Source organism: Drosophila gunungcola, unplaced genomic scaffold (assembly GCF_025200985.1).
Source record: "Drosophila gunungcola strain Sukarami unplaced genomic scaffold, Dgunungcola_SK_2 000080F, whole genome shotgun sequence".
Taxonomy (NCBI): domain Eukaryota; kingdom Metazoa; phylum Arthropoda; class Insecta; order Diptera; family Drosophilidae; genus Drosophila; species Drosophila gunungcola.
In genome coordinates, this window is record NW_026453242.1 from 189,378 (window position 1) to 197,808 (window position 8,431).

An 8,431-nucleotide genomic window follows, 5' to 3' on the forward strand; every position below is an offset into this window, starting at 1 on the left:
ATTTTGATTTTTTAACTCAATTAACAAGTCTCCTTCTCGTTGATTTAATGAATAATTACTCATTAAACGCGAAACTTGTTTATTAAGTTAAAAGGTATATTGTTCTGTAATAAAGTAATAACCGTTTTTAATAAAGTTACAATCTACAGCATGGCAGTGAGCCGCGGAAATGCTGCATCGTGAGGCCAAATTAAAAACATAATTATGTGTTTTTCTAGATTATAAAATTGTCCACTTTACCGTTAGACAAATAAAACTGTAAACGGTTTAAAGAAAATCTTCGAAACTAAGTTAGCTGTCCTTTTCTCTCAACCGATATTATGTTGGTAGTAAATAAATTTTTAATCAGATTACATTCATTTGATATGTTTTTCATTATTTTACAAGACTAGAGGAAGCTCAAAGTCTTCTATTTAAATAAAAAATATTTCGTTTGTTATATTAGCACATTTAATTAATTTTACAACAAAGTTATGTTTTTTTATTATTTTGTAACTTATTCTGATTTAAATTCAAATTCAGTCGTTTGATTAATATTTGATTACCTTAAAAAGATTTCAAAACAATAAACAGCTTTAAAGGAACTGCTAAACTTAGATTTTCGTGAAATATTGTTATTATTTCCCAAGCTATTTTTTGAGATCAAAACATAAAGCTTACTCACCGAAAATTAATGTCAAATAGCTTAAATTAAAGGTCCATGCGGATACGAACAGTTGTATGCCTATCTTTAATTTCTATTATATTTTAGAAATTTTAATTTGAAAATGTATATTTTTTCTTTTATACAAATTTGATTACGTGCTGCGCCATAAATTGAAATACCATCAAAAGTACATGTACATACATATATATATATATATTAAATTACAATGATGATAATAACACTGGTTTACAAATTTAAATCGGTGAATATCTCCAGAGATCAAACCTTGAATTTCCGGTGCAGATGGAATCCCTGATTTAACTTAAATAACGGTTTTTACCTGTTTTCATGCCAAATTTATTTTTTAACTCGTTGTGTTCAACCGTTTTTGGTCATCGATAGCTGATTTCACTCGAAATTGACCATTCTTTTACTTTCCCATACCATTTATAAGGATAGGATTCCTAATATGGATGCTAGCGCTCGACAAAGTTTGAATAAATAAATTCTTAACAAGAAAGGAAGCAAATTTCGGCAAGCCGTAGTTCATACACCGTTCAGCTATTTTAAAAATTGAATTTTCTTGAAAACATAAAAATTATGATTTACTGGCGTACATGTTTAAAAACATTGAAGCTATGAGGATCTGCAGCTCAATTATTTGATAGTTCCTATGGCAGCTAAATGATATCGTTTTCCGTTTTTAAGAAAATCAAAAGCGCAATTCTGATCTGTCAAATTATCAATAAGTCAAAAAGTATTTAAAAAAAAATTACAAAATAAATAAGTTAATGTATTATTTTGTTTATTTTAATATTTTTATTGTTCTAATGGGAGCGTTCTAGTCGTCCGATTTTGATGAATTTTAAACCGTAATTCTAAAATATTTAATCATTACTATATTTCGAAGAACTAAAAAAAAATTTTTAAAACAAGAAACCGGACAAGATCGACTCTCCTAGTGATGCTGATCAAGAATATATATACTTTATAGGGTCGGAAATGTCTACTTCACTGCGTTGCAAATTATAATACCCTCTGCAAGGGTATACATATAAAAAAATTCATGAAAACTGAAAATAATTTTATTACTTTATCTTTAAGATGGAACATTCACGAATCTTACAAGTTATTAAACTTAACATTCCGCCGATAAATTTATTGTATACGAATTGTTTAAGCTTGCAAAACGGTGATTTTTGGGCTGTGAGCGGCTGTAAAGCATAAGTTAAGTGCTATTTATAAGTGCTATAATATCGGTTTACCGGCGGATTGTTGAAGCTAAAGCATGTTAGATAAGTGAATGTTTCATTTTTAAGGTAGTTATCGCATTATTTTCGGTTTTCAGGCGTGTATTTTTTAAGAATTAATTTATTGTCGTTCAGTTCAGTTTAATCAATTTTTTCAAACTTTGTCGAGCTCAAGCATCTATATTAGAAAACTTATTCTGAAAGTTAACGAATGATCTATTTCTAGTGAAATAAGCAATCGAGGCCCGAAATCGGTTAAACAGAATTGGAGATAAAAAATAAAATGAACATGAAAACATGGGGAGTACGTTATTAACACTTTAAAAAAATTGTAAAAATCAGGGAGTCCATCTGCACCGGAAAATTAAGGTATGGTCTCTGGAGGATTTCATCGATTTAAATTTGTAAACCAGTCTAAGCGACCACTTGTTAATAGTTTTTGTAAGACGGCTCAAGGTAATGTGATGGTGGTGAAAATTAAAAACACAGTCTTTAATATATTATTTCTGATATATTTCGGTTGCTTAAACCGAAACCGTCTTCGGGGCCAACCGCTTGACGTGGAGTCTCGTAGGAGTACCAGAAAGAAAAAAACACAGTTTTTAAATTTTCACCACCATCGCATGACCCCGAGCCGACTTACAAAAACTATAATATTTAATTATGATTGCAAATATACGTTTTTACCTTTTAATGACACATTTTATAAAACTCAACGATTGTTGTTTAAACAAAAGAATAGGAATCGGCCAGCCGATGTTTTTATACCCTTGCAGTTATACCAAAAATGATAATGATAATCCTCTAATATTTTCGGAATTAAACAACTGACCAAACACAACGAAGATATAAACATTGGTCCTTGTTGATCTGTTTTATAATAAAATATAAAACAATGATTTCATTCAACAGAGATGTCTAATTAGGCCCATTAAGTGAGATAATTAAAAAGATGTATACTTTAAAGGGAAGACATAATCTTCGCTGCCTTAAACAAATCGAAAATAAATAATAATTCTGCAAGTGTATAAAAATAACCTATAATGAGAATTCGTAATTTATGAACATATATGCACATACAAATATTTATCTATATTGTATATAAGTAAAAACCCATTATAGGTATTAAACAGTATTTCCAATCAAATCGGTATTTATTAATTAACATGTTTCATGTTTCGACAACATGTTTTGTAAACTTAAATATTTCTTAATTATTATTAATTTTTAGCAAGCGCGACTATTAAGAAATTTACATAATTATAGTTTTCAGAAAATTTAGTTCGAGTAATGTCAGAATATTAGTTATTCCAACATGTCGTTAAATGCCATTGTATGAGAATACTTAAGTTATTGCACTAATATTTAAAACAACTAAGGATCGAAGAGAATTGCAACGAACATGATTCCCATTGAGGAAATACGTCAACATCTCATTTAGATAAACAACTCCCCAAAAAGAGCCTTCAGGTTGATATAATACAATTTTAGGTATATTATGTATGGTTCAAATTTATATTTAAAACAAATTAATGTAAAACTTTAGAACATGCAGATGTGTCTGATGTTCTTAAGAAGGATTTAATAAAATCGTAAATCAATGTACAAGATGTTTTTTATTTATTTATTTTTTATACCTTTGCAGAGGGTATTACAATTTCAGTCAGAAGCTTGCAACGCAGTGAAGGAGAAATTTTCGACCCTATAAAGTATATATATTTTTGATGAGCATCATTACACAGAGTATATTTACGTTTTAAATTTGTATAAAATTTCTGAAGGACAATTCATGGTTTTTACAACTTACTTGGAGATCGCTTCATAGCTGCAGGAGACTTTAATGTTAAACATACGCACTGGGGATCACGACTCGTGACTCCCAAAGGAAGGCAATTTTATAAAGCATCATAAAGCTGACCAACAAATTGGACTATGTTTCCCTTGGTTGAAAAAGTCCCTGAACTAATAGATTTTGGGGTGACAAAAAACATTCCACACAACACAATAAGCGCCAAAGTGTTTTCGGACCTTTTATCTCACCATTCGCCAGTGCTAATAACTCTTCTTCAAAGCCCAGAAACCTCAGACCACCCCCACAAAAGTATGTAAGTTCATACGTTGAACTAACCCCGCAGCTCAACATCGAAGCAGAAATCGACTGCTCTGCCGATGCTCTTCAAGATATACTCGTGGCAGCAGCCACTATTTCAACACCAAGAGGGAAGGACGTGCAAACCAACGAGGTCAAAACTAATCTACAAGTTGAACAGCTTGTACAGGAAACCAACGTATAGCCATCCTCAGAACAACTACGGTACATCGAAAAAACTTTCGCCAACCAATGCAAAATATGCTCTGTGGAGGGCTCACCCAAATCTGAGCTCTCCAATCGAAACAGTCACTCCAACAAGAAGCCGAAACTTTTGCTTCACATCTCCAAAGAGCCTTCCAGCCGAACTCAGCCACTGGTCCAGTTGTGTTAGCACAAACCGAAACTGAAACTAATTCCATGCCAACACTGTTTCAGGCAAAAAAAATCGCGAGAGTCATCGGGGAACTGAAACCGAAAAAGGCTCCGGGCGGTGCCCTAATAACCCCAAAAATGATAATTGAACTTCCCAACTCTGCTATCGAGGTTATTTGTAAACTCTTCAATGGGATAGTACGTCTCGGCTACTATCCTAGAAATGGAAAAAATCTACTATCATAATGATTCCGAAACCCGGCAAGGACCACTCAGTTCCGTCGTCCTACAGATGTGGTTTACAAATTGGTTAGGATTATGCTTGAAGAAAATTGTGAAACAATGAAAACTTACTACTTGCAATTACAATGACAAGATACATATATCATGATATTCAAGTTTTGGAACACCTGCAAGGGGTCTTTTTTTATAATTTAATTTTCCTCGCGAGCTATGAAATGCATTTTGAAAAGATAGTATGCTCATTTTTAGAGATTTTTTTAAATAAGTGATTTTTATGAATTCTTCCCAATTTACTGAATACTTTGTAGGCACACATGCAAACAGTAATGATGCAAGATAAGCGGAGAGAGCTTGCAGTGATCCCGAACGTTAAAGAAAGTTTTACACAGTTTACAGTTGTATATTTCTTCAAATATATTACACGCACGTATACACACATAGATTAAAGTACTATATTTATCATTATAAATGTGACTTAAGGAATACAAGTAGTAAGACTGGTGCATAATTGCGTTTTCTGAGTTAGTCCGACTTTCTTATGTTTATATGTAGGTACATACATATGCACAATAGTGGCCTCGGATTACTTGAATAAGATACATACGTTTTTATACCCTTGCAAAAAATGAAGAGCCACTACGAAAATAATAAGAAGTTAGTTGTCTCTCTGTTTATTCTTAGTAGGCAAATTTGCATAAAAAGCATTTGTTTTACTCTATTGTTCCACTCGGCTTATTATGTAAATACATTTTCGATTGTTTTTAACACAATGTGGGTCAGAGGTACCTACTTAAGACTTGGCATTATAATTATAATTTATTTTGAAACATGGATACGTAAAATTCGGTGTGCCGAACTTACGGCTTCCCTGTATATAAACGTTAAAAATTATCAATTCTTATCTTAACAAAAAGAATTATATTTTTTTAACTTGAACTTCGTTTTGTATGGGAAAATTTTGTGCGATATGTAAGTATGTTAGTTGGATGATTAAGTCTTTTAATCAAAAAATATATTTCAAGATTATTTATGAACATATCCACTGCATACACTTTAAATATTTTTGCATAGAGACTTTTTCTGCACAACCATTTGAAATATATACCAACCCCAAAATATACATTTTAATTTTAACAAGCAAATATTCATACTTTAGAAAGCCAAGATTAATATACCTTTGCAACTAGTAAAAAAAAATGTATTTTTTATTTTTATGCGTATCTTAAAAAAATGAGGCTGGGTCGATTTCCCGATGAAATGTTGTATTATTTTATGGCAGCTATATAACTTGTAGTTCGATTTTTTCAAAATTAAGAGGGGGTTCTCCTTTTTGGAACTAGTTGTGGCATGATAAAAAGACTTTCAATCTTGCAGCTTTTATGTTGAAAGTCATGTCTATTTTACACTAACCCGTTTTCAAACGAAGAGGCCAAATAAATATTAAAATGGAGTCGTTTCTCGGCCTTTACAAGCTAAACACCGTCAAAGAATTTCAAGTGTCCTGTCTCTTGTAGTGAACGGATTCGAAAACAGTCTATTATTTGTTTAACTTGATAAAGTTCTCTATGGCTTCATGGTATTGAGTTTTGAGCAAATATAATTTAAGTGTCAGCGAGTAAAGAAAGATATTTTGTTGACTTAACCTTGAATGAACTTAATTGGAACCAACGGTCGAGTTTTGAATTTCGGGTGAAAAACATGGTTTTAGGAAAAACGCATTAAGTTTTTTAAGTGGAACTCCCCTTAAAAAAATATAAAGATTCATGGTCACCGGCTTATTTATCATTATTTTTCTTTGAAAATATTTTCTGACACACTTCAAAAGTTGTACATAATATGTTGTTAAATTAAATAAAATTAAATTTAAAGGTAAAAGGTATAATTATGTTGTCTCCGACAAGCTAAAGTTTATAAACCCTAGCAGACTTTACGAAAATTGTTTTGTGAGCTTATATTAATGTATATAAAAAGAAAAACAAAGTTATTTCAATTCCTAATTGTCCGATGGATGGTTTGGCTGGATAAGAACCTATTAAACTACTGGTATATTGTAATATTTGAAATTTTGTTGTATTTCGGTAAACGTCTTCTACTTCCATTTAATAGAAAATTCAAACCAAATTATGTTCATTTTGTAATACATTAAAAAACAAGAAAAAATTAAATTTCTTTAAAACAACTAACATTTATATTTTTGATGATCGTTCTCAATTTCAATAAATTAAAACTATAATTCTAAAAAAAATAACCATTATCTCGAAACATCTTCAAAAATTTTAGTCAGATTGAAACAGTAATTCTGGAAACAAAAATTTAAAAACAACAAATTTATAATTGTTGTTTCATTTTTTCCGATTTTTCCTATGGGAGCTTTATGATAAAGTCCTCCAAAATACTTATTTACCTGCAATAGGATGACAACTTTTGGAAACTTCATGCAGATAGCGTAAGAACTAAGAGACTAGTTTGTTTAGAAACGGACAGGATTTTGTAGTATTTTAAATATTTCAAATACGACGAAGACTTGAGAATTGAGGCTGATAAGCTTACAGTTATAATATATCTTGGTATCAACAGAACACTTTTCTAATAAGTATTTCATTGTTGTCCAATGTTGTTCAATGTTTAGGAATAAGCTTTACATGGGGGACTAAATTGGTCTTATTGCTATTGTTTAACAAGAAAAATGTATATTGTTAGGTTATCAAAAATTTCACATTCAGTCTTTTAATAAATTTTCATTTTTTATAATCTTGCGTCCTGTAGTTGATCGAGCACAAATTGAAACCAAATTGTTTAACAAAGCGACAGATGTTTATTTTGGGAATTTTGTTAGTCAAGTTGTATGATTTTTATCTCCAACATAAAGAGAATAAAGTAATACAAATATTTAATATATTTACGTCAGCTAGAAGACGATTTAAACTATATCAAATCCGCATCTATATTCTACATTTGGCGTAGCAACATTCCAGTCAATGGAATATATTGACTAAGTTTCATTATAGTTATCTTTTTAAAAAAAATCAAACAGGAAGAATATTGAAAATGTGTAAACAAAAAAAAAACAGCAATACCTTATCGAGTTTTAGTTTTTATAATAAGAGCGACCCCAACACCAATTAGGAATCGAAATTAACTTAGTCTAGCAAAAGGAAAACATCAACTAAATAAAACGAATTATTAAAAGGGACGGGTTCTCAAGCCGTGATAAAATTTGTCGAAAAGATAAGGTCTCTGTTAAAAAAATTTAGTTTTCTTGAGCGTTAGCACTAACACTACTATCGAGTATTTTCACAAAAATCTATCCTATTTGAAAAATCAAAAAAATCTCTTCCAACCCAATTCGGTTGAAACCTGAATGTTATTCATTTGTGCCATTTGACATTGTACATAAGTACATTTGCAATTCCGAACATCATTTGTACACTTCAAACCAATTCGGATGGAATTAAAATGTTTTGTTTTATTGATAACTCCAAAATGGCGGTATATTTGTAGAAGACCACTTCATTCGTATGGCTGGTTTTGGAGTCGGATGTTTTTAGGCTAATTTTTTAGGACAATTTTGATAGTATGGTCCTCAAAACTTTACAAAAAATAGTTCCAACGGCGTCAGATCCCAGCTTCAAAGCGACCAGTTTTCATATCCACTTCGTCTGATTGATCGATTTTCCAACGTTAGGTGCTGAAGCTCGACTGTAACGTTCATCTTCCAATCGGGGGAGGAAAAGGTCCTCCAAATGCCGAGACAGCATGTTACGGCGATTTTTGGAACGACATTCTCCTCATGGACTTAAACAAGGTGGTAATGAGCTACAACTGAAA